Source organism: Hyperoodon ampullatus (genome assembly GCF_949752795.1).
Source record: "Hyperoodon ampullatus genome assembly, chromosome: X".
Classification (NCBI taxonomy): Eukaryota; Metazoa; Chordata; class Mammalia; order Artiodactyla; family Ziphiidae; genus Hyperoodon; species Hyperoodon ampullatus.
The window spans coordinates 138,499,528-138,509,663 of NC_136913.1; positions in this window are offsets into that span (position 1 = coordinate 138,499,528).

A 10,136-nucleotide genomic window follows, 5' to 3' on the forward strand; every position below is an offset into this window, starting at 1 on the left:
CATGACATTTGTCATCACAATGGCCCATGACCTCGTCACACAAAGCTCTGTGACATTTGTCACCACAATGCTCCATGAAATTTTTATCACAATGCTCTGTGACCCTTGTCATCACAAAGCTCCATGCCTTTGTCAGCACAAGGCTCCATGAGCCTTGTCATCACAAAGCTCGATGCGCGTATCAGCACAATGCTCCATAACCCATGTCATCACAATGCACCATGCACTTGTCATCACAATGCTCCACAGCCTTGTCATCAACATGCTCCATAAATCTTGTCATCACAATGCTCCATGCACTTCTCCTCAAAATGCCTTCTCACCACTGGTATCACAATGTTCCATCACTAGTCATCACAATACTCCCTCACACCTGTCATCACAAAATTCCATGACCCCTGTAATCACAATTCTCCATGTCCTTTTCATCACAAAGCTCATGACGCATGTCATCAGAATGCTCCATGGCCCTCTCATCACAATGCTCCATGCCCTTGTCATCACAATGCTCCAACACCCCTGTAATCACAATGCTCCATGCCACTTTTCATCTCAATGCTCCATGAACCCTGTCATCACAATGCACCGTGCCCAACACCATAATATTTCACGCTATTGTCATCACAATGAAATCAAAATTCTCAATGACCTCAGTCATCACAATGCACCAAACCCTTCTGATCACAATGTTCCATAACACTTGTCATCACATGCCCCATGACGCTCGTCATCACAATTATGCAAGGTCTTCTCATCACAATGCTCCATGACCTTTGTCACCACAATGCTCAATACACATGGCATCACAATGCTCGCTGACACTTGTCATCAGTATGCTCCTTGAACACTGTCATGACAAGGCTCCATGCATTTTTCATCACAATGATCCACTCCCTTTTCATCACAATGCTCCATGACCCTGTCATCACAATGCTCTGTGATCCTTGTCATCAGAAAGCTCCATGCCTTTGTCAGCACAATGCTCCATGACGCTTGTCATCACAATGCTCGTTGCGCGTGTCAGCACAATGCTCCATAACCCATGTCATCACAATGCTCCATGCACTTCTCCTCAAAATGCCTTCTCACCACTGATATCACAATGTTCCATCACTAGTCATCACAATACTCCATCACCCCTGTCATCACAATATTCCATGACACCTGTAAACACAATTCTCCATGCCCTTTTCAACACGAATCTCCATGACGCATGTCATCAGAATGCTCCATGGATTTCTAATCACAATGCTCCATGCCCTTGTCATCACAATGCTCCAACACCCCTGTAATCACAATGCTCCATGCCCCTTTTCATCTCAATGCTCCATGAACCCGGTCATCACAATGCACCGTGCCCATCACCATAATATTTCATGCTATTGTCATCACAATGAAAGCAAAATTCTCAATGACCTCAGTCATCACAATGCACCAAACAATTCTGATCACAATGTTCCATAACACTTGTCATCACAATGCCCCATGACGCTGGTCATCACAATTATCCATGGTCTTCTCATCACAATGCTTCATGATCTTTGTCATCACAATGCTCAATACACTTATCATCACAATGCTCCCTGATAGTTGTCATCAGTATGCTCCTTTAACCCTGTCATGACAAGGCTCCATGCATTTTTCACACAATGATCCATTCCCTTTTCATCACAATGCTCCAAGTCCCCTGTAATCACAATGCTCCATGTCCTTGTCATCACAAAGCTCCATGACGCATGTCATCCGAATGCTCCATTGCCTTCTCATCACAATGCTCCATGCCCTTGTAATCACATTGCTTCAAAACCCCCGTAATCTCAATACTCCATGCAACTTTTCATTAGAAAGCTCCATGCCCTTGTCATCACAATGCTCCATGACACTTGTCATCGCAATGTTCCAAGCACTTGTCATCAAAATGCTCCATTACTTTGTCATCACAATCCTCCATGACACTTGGTATCACAATGCTCCATGCCATAGTCATCACAATGGACAATGACATATGTCAGCACAATGCTCCCTGACACCTGTCTTCACAATACTCCATGACCTTGTCATCACAATGTTCCATGCCCTTGTCATCACAATGCCCCATGCCCACTGTCATCACAATAATCCATGAAATATGTCAGACCAATGTTCCATGCCCCTGTCATAAAAATGTTCCATGCCATTGTCATCACAATGCCCCATGACCCCTGTCATCACAATGCTCCGTGACTCCAGTCATCACAATGCTTCATGACCTTTGTCCTCACAATGGTCCATGCCCTCTTCACACAAGGCTCTGTGACTTTTGTCACCACAATGCTCCATGAAATTTTTATCACAATGCTCTGTGAACCTTGTCATCACAAAGCTCCATGCCGTTGTCAGCCCAATGCTCCATGACCCTTGTCATCACAATGCTCGATGCTCATGTCAGGACAATTCTCCATAACCCATGTCATCACAATGCACCATGCACTTGTCATCACAATTCTCCACATCCTTGTCATCAAAATTCTCCATAAACCTTGTCATCACAATGCTCCATGCACTTCTCCTCAAAATGCCTTCTCACCAATGATATCACAATGTTCCATCAGTAGTCATCACAATACTCCCTCACCCCTGTCATCACAATATTCCATGACCCCTGTAATCACAATTCTCCATGCCCTTGTCATCACAAAGCTCCATGACGCATGTCATCAGAATGCTCCATGGCCTTCTCATCACAATGCTCCATGCCCTTGTCATCACAATGCCTCAACACCCCTGTAATCACAGTGCTCCATGCCCCTTTTCATCTCAATGCTCCATGAACCCTGTCATCACAATGCATTGTGCCCTTCACCATAATATTTCATGCTATTGTCATCACAATGAAATCAAAATGCTCAATGACCTCTGTCATCACAATGAACAAAGCCTTCTGATCACAATGTTCCATAACACTTGTCATCACAATGCCCCATGACGCTGGTCATCACAATTATCCATGGTCTACTCATCACAATGCTCCATGAACTTTGTCATCACAATGCTCAATACACTTATCATCACAATGCTCCCTGACAGTTGTCATCAGTATGCTCTTTGAACCCTGTCATGAAAAGACTCCATGCATTTTTCATCACAATGACCCATTCCATTTTCATCACAATGCTCCAAGACCCCTGTAATCACAATGCTCCATGTCCTTGTCATCACAAACCTCCATGACACATGTCATCAGAATGCTCCATTGCATTCTCATCACAATGCTCCATGCCCTTGTAATCACATTGCTTCAAAACCACTGTAATCTCAATGCTCCATGAAACTTTTCATCAGAATGCTCCATGCCCTTGTCATCACAATGCTCCATGACCCCTGTCATCATAAAGCTCCATTACCTTTGTCATCACAATCTTCCATCACACTTGGTATCACAATCCTCCATGACACTTGGTATCACAATGCTCCATGCCATAGTCATCACAATGGAAAATGACATATGTCATCACAATGCTCCCTGACACCTCTCTTCACAATAGTCCATGACCTTGTCATCACAATGTTCCATGCCCTTGTCATCACAATGCACCATGCCCACTGTCATCACAATAATCCAAGAAACATGTCAGACCAATGTTCCATGCCCCTGTCATAACAATGCTCCATGCCATTGTCATCACAATGCTCCATGACCTCTGTCATCACAATTCTCCGTGACTCCAGTCATCACAATGATTCATGACCTTTGTCCTCACAATGGTCCATGCCCTCGTCACACAAGGCTCTGTGACCTTTGTCACCACAATGCTCCATGCGCTTGTCATCTCAATGCTCCATGCCCTCTGTCATCACAAAAATCTATGAAACTTGTCAGACCAATGTTCCATGCCCCTGTCATCAATTTGCTCCATGCCCTTGTCATCACAATCCTCCATGACCACTGTCATCACAATGCTCCGTGACTCCAGTCATCATAATTATTCATGACCTTTGCCCTCACAATGGTCTATGCCCTCGTCACACAAGGCTCTGTGATCTTTGTCACCACAATGCTCCCTGAAATTTTCATCACAATGCTCTGTGTCCCTTGTCATCACAATGCTCCATGCCTTTGTCAGCACAATGCTCCATGACACTTGTCATCAAAATGCTCCATGCGCTTGTCAGCACAATGCTCCATGACATATGTCATCACAATGTGCCATGGTCTTTTCATCACAATGCTCCACATCCTTTTCATCGCTATGCTCCATAAAACTTGTCATCACAATGCTCCATGCACTTCTCATCAAAATGCTCTCTCACCACATATATCACAATGTTCCATCACTAGTCATCACAATACTTGCTCACCCCTGTCATCACAATGTTCCATGACCACTGTCATCACAGTGCTACATGCCCTTATCATCACAATGCTCCATGACCCCTGACATCACAATGTTCCATAACCACTGTCACAAAATGCTCCATGACCCATTTCATCACAATACTTCATGACCCCTGACATCACAATGTTCCATAACCACTGTCATCAAAATATTCCATGACACTTTTATTCAAATTGCTCCATGACCCTGTCATCACAATGCTCCCTGCCCTTCTCATCACAAAGCACCACGCCCTTGTCATCAAAATGCCCGTTGACTTTTGTCATCACAAAGCTCCATAACCCTTGGCATCACAGTGTTCCATGCCATTGTCATCACAATGCTCAATGAAATCTCTCATCACATTGCTCCATGCCGTTGTCATCACAATGCTCCTTTACACCTTTCATAACAATGCTCCATGACCTCTGCCATCACAATGTTCCACGGCCTTGTCATCACAAGGCTCCATGACCCTTGTCATCACAATGCTCCAAGACCTCTGTAATCACAATTCTCCATGCCACTTTTCATCTCAATGCTCCATGAACACTCTCATCAAAATGCACCATGTGCAACACCATAATATTTCATGCTATTGTCATCACAATGAAATCCAAATGCTCCATGTCCTCTGTCATCACAATGCTCCAAACCCTTCTGATCACAATGTTCCATAACACTTTTCATCACATGGCCCATGACGCTGGTCATCACAATTATGCAAGGACTTCTCATCATAATGCTCCATGACCTTTGTCACCACAATGCTCAATACACTTGGCATCACAATGCTCGCTGACACTTGTCATCAGTATGCTCCTTGAACACTGTCATTACAAGGCTTCATGCCTTTTTCATCACAATGCTCCAAGACCCCTGTTATCACAATGCTCCGTGACTCCAGTCATCACAATGCTTCATGACACTTGTCATCACAATGGTCCATGACCTCATCACACAAAGCTCTGTGACCTTTGTCACCACAATGCTCCATGAAATTTTTATCACAATGCTCTATGACCCTTGTCATCACAATGCTCGATGCGCGTGTCAGCAAAATGCTCCATAACACATGTCATCAAAATGCACCATGCACTTGTCATCACAATGTTCCACATCCTTGTCATCAAAATGCTCCATAAACATTGTCATCACAATGCTCCATGCTCTTCTCCTCAAAATGCCTTCTCACCACTGATATCACAATGTTCCATCACTAGTCATCACAATACTCCCTCACCCCTGTCATCAGAATATTCCATGACCCCTGTAATACAATTCTCCATGCCCTTGTCATCACAAAGCTCCATGACGCATGTCATCAGAATGCTCCATGGCCTTCTCATCACAATGCTCCATGCCCTTGTCATCACAATGCTCCAACACCCCTGTAATCACAATGCTCCATGCCCCTTTTCATCTCAATGCTCCATGAACCCAGTCATCACAATGCACCGTGCCCATCACCATAATATTTCATGCTATTGTCATCACAATGAAATCAATATGCTCAATGACCTGTGTCATCACAATGCAAAAAACCCTTCTGATCACAATGTTCCATAACACTTGTCATCACAATGCCCAGTGACGCTGGTCATCACAATTATCCCTGGTCTACTCATCACAATGCTCCATGTTCTTTGACATCACAATACTCAATAAACTTATCATCACAATGCTCCCTGACAGTTGTTATCAGTATGCTCCTTGAACACTGTCATGACAAGGCTCCATGAATTTTTCATTACAATGACCCATTCCCTTTTCATCACAATGCTCCAAGACCCCTGTAATCACAATGCTCCATATACTTTTCATCACAAAGCTCCATGACGCATGTCATCAGAATGCTCCATTGCCTTCTCATCACAATGCTCCATGCCCTTGTAATCACATTGATTCAAACCCCCTGTAATCTCAATGCTGCTTGCAACTTTTCATCACAATGCTCCATGCCATTGTCATCACAATGGACAATGACATATGTCATCACAATGCTCCCTGACACCTGTCTTCACAATACTACATGACCTTGTTATCACAATGTTCCATGCCCTTGTTATCACAATGCACCATGCCCACTGTCATCACAATAATCCATGAAACATGTCAGACCAATGTTCCATGCCCCTGTCATCACATTGCTCCATGACCTTGTCATCACAATGCTCCATTACCCCTGTCATCACAATGCTCCGTGACTGCAGTCATCACAATGATTCATGACCTTTGTCCTCACAAAGGTCCATGCCCTCGTCACACAAGGCTCTGTGATCCTTGTCACCACAACGTTCCATGAAATTTTCATCACAATGCTCTGTGTCCCTTGTCATCACAATGCTCCATGCCTTTGTCAGCACAATGCTCCATGACACTTGTCATCAAAATTTTCCATGCCCTTGTCAGCACAATGCTCCATGACACATGTCATCACAATGTGCCATGCTGTTTTCTTCACAATGCTCCACATCCTTTTCATCGCTATGCTCCATAATACTTGTCATCACAATGCTCCATGCACTTCTCATCAAAATGCTCTCTCACCACATATATCACAATGTTCCATCACTAGTCATCACAATATTTGCTCACCCCTGTCATCACAATGTTCCATGACCACTGTCATCAAAGGGCTACATGCCCTTATCATCACAATGCTCCATGACCCCTGACATCACAATGTTCCATAACCCCTGTCACACAATGCTCCATGACCATTTCATCACAATGCTTCATGACAACTGACATAACAATGTTCCATAACCCCTCTCTTCCAAATATTCCATGACACTTTTATTCAAATTGCTCCATGACCTTGTCATCACAATGCTCCCTGCACTTCTCATCACAATGCACCACGCCCTTGTCATCAAAATGCCCCATGACATTTGTCATCACAAAGCTCCATGACCCTTGGCTTCACAATGATCCATGCCATTGTCATCACAATGCTCAATGAAATCTCTCATCACATTGCTCCATGCCCTTGTCATCACAATGCTCCATTACACCTGTCATTACAATGCTCCATGACCCCTGCCATCACAATGTTCCACGGCCTTGTCATCACAAGGCTCCATGACCCTTGATATCACAATGCTCCAAGACCTCTGTAATCACAATTCTCCATTCAACTTTTCATCTCAATGCGCCATGAAGACTGTCATCACAAGGCACCATGCCCATCATCATAATGATTCATGCTATTGTCATCAAAATGATATCAAAATGCTCCATGTCCTCTGTCATCACAATGCTCCATTACACCTGTCATAACAATGCTCCATGACCCCTGCCATCACAATGTTCCCCGGCCTTGTCATCACAAGGCTCCATGACCCTTGTCATCGCAATGTTCCCAGCCCTTGTCATCAAAATGCTCCATTACCTTTTTCATCTCAATACTCCATGGCACTTAGTATCACAATGCTCTGTGACCCTTCTCATCACAATGCACCACAAACTTGTCATCAAAATGCTCCATGACGTTTGTCATCACAAAGCTCCATGACCCTTGGCATCACAATGCTCCATGCAATTTCATCACAATGCTACATGAAACCTCTCATCACATTGCTCCATGCCCTTTTCACCACAATGCTCCATGACGCTTGTCATCACAAAGCTCGATACACTTCTCATCACAATGCTCCATGCCCTTGTCATTACAATCCTCCATAACAAATGTATCACAGTGTTTCGTGCCCTAGTCATCACAGTGTTCCATACCGAATCTCATCACAATAATCCATGAAATTTTCAGACCAATGGTCCATGCCCTTGTCATCACAATGCTCCATTACCACTGTCATAACAATGCTCCATGAACCCTGCCATCACAATGTTGCACCGCCTTGGCATCCAAGGCTCCATGACCCTTGTCATCATAATGCTCCAAGACCCCTGTAATCACAATGCTCCATGCCCTTGTCATCACAAAAATCCATTACACATGTCATCAGAATGCTCCATGGCCTTCTTGTCACAATGCTCCACGCCTTGTCATCACAATGCTCCAAGACCCCTGTAATCACAATGCTCCATGACCCTATTCATCAGAATGCTCCATGAGACTTGTCATCACAAGGCTCCATGGTCTTCTCATCACACTGCTCCAGGAACTTGTTATCACAATGCTCCATTCCCTTGTCATCACAATGCTCCTTGACCACTGTCATCACAATACTCCATGAACATTTTCAGGCCAATGATCCATGACCTTCTCATCACAGTATTCCATTACACTTGTCATCACAATGCTACATGACCCCTCTCATCACAATGCTCCATGACACCTGTCATCAGAATGCTCCATGCCCCTTGTCATTACAATGATCCATTACGCTCTTCATCAAAATTATCCATGATCTTTTCATCACAATGCTCCACGGTCTTGCTATCACAGTTCTCCATGCCTTGTTCATCACAATGCTCCATGTCCTATGTCATTACAATTCTCCACGTCCTTGTCATCACAATGCTTCGTGACACATCTCATCACAATGTTATATGATCTTGTCATCACAATGCTCCATGCACTTGTCATCGCAATTCTCTATGACCCCTGTCATAGCAAGCTCCATGCGCTTGTCATCACCATGCTTCACGACGTTGTCATCAATATTCTCAATGTCACTTGTCATCAGAATGCTCCATGCCATTGTCATCACAATGCTCCATGACCCTTGTCATCACAATATTCCAAGCCCTTGTCATCAAAATGCTCCATTACCTTTGTCATCACAATCCTCCATGACACTTGGTATCACAATGCTCCATGCCATTGTCATCAAAATGGACAATGACATATGTCATCACAATGCTCCCTGACACCTATCTTCACAATGCTCCCTGACACCTCTCTTCACAATACTCCATGACCTTGTCATCACAATGTTCCATGCCCTTGTCAACACAATGCGCCATGCCCACTCTCATCAAAATAATCCATAAATCTTGTCAGAGCAATGCTCCATGACCCCTGTCATCACAATGCTCCGTGACTCCAGTCATCACAATGATTCATGACATTTGTCATCACAATAGTCCATGACCTCGTCACACAAAGCTCTGTGACCTTTGTCACCACAATGCTCCATGAAATTTTTATCACAATGCTCTTTGACCCTTGGCATCACAAAGCTCCATGCCTTTGTCAGCACAATGCTCCATGACCCTTGTCATCACAATGCTCGATGCGCGTGTCAGCATAATGCTCCATAACCCATGTCATCACAATGCACCATGGACTTGTCATCACAATGTTCCACATACTTGTCATCAAAATTCTCCATAAACCTTGTCATCACAATGCTCCATGCACTTCTCCTCAAAATGCCTTCTCACCACTGATATAACAATGTTCCATCACTAGTCATCACAATACTCCCTCACCCCTGTCATCACAATATTCCATGACCCCTGTAATCACAATTCTCCATGCCCTTGTCATCACAAAGCTCCATGACGCATGTCATCAGAATGCTCCATGGCCTTCTCATCACAATGCTCCATGCCCTTGTCATCACAATGCTCCAACACCCCTGTAATCACAATGCTCCATGCCCCTTTTCATCTCAATGCTCCATGAACCCTGCCATCACAATGCACCATGCCCATCACCATAATATTTCATGCTATTGTCATCACAATGAAATCAAAATGCTCAATGACCTCTGTCATCACAATGCAGCAAACCCTTCTGATCACAATGTTCCATAACACATGTCATCACAATGCCCCATGACGCTGGTCATCAGAATTATGCATGGTCTT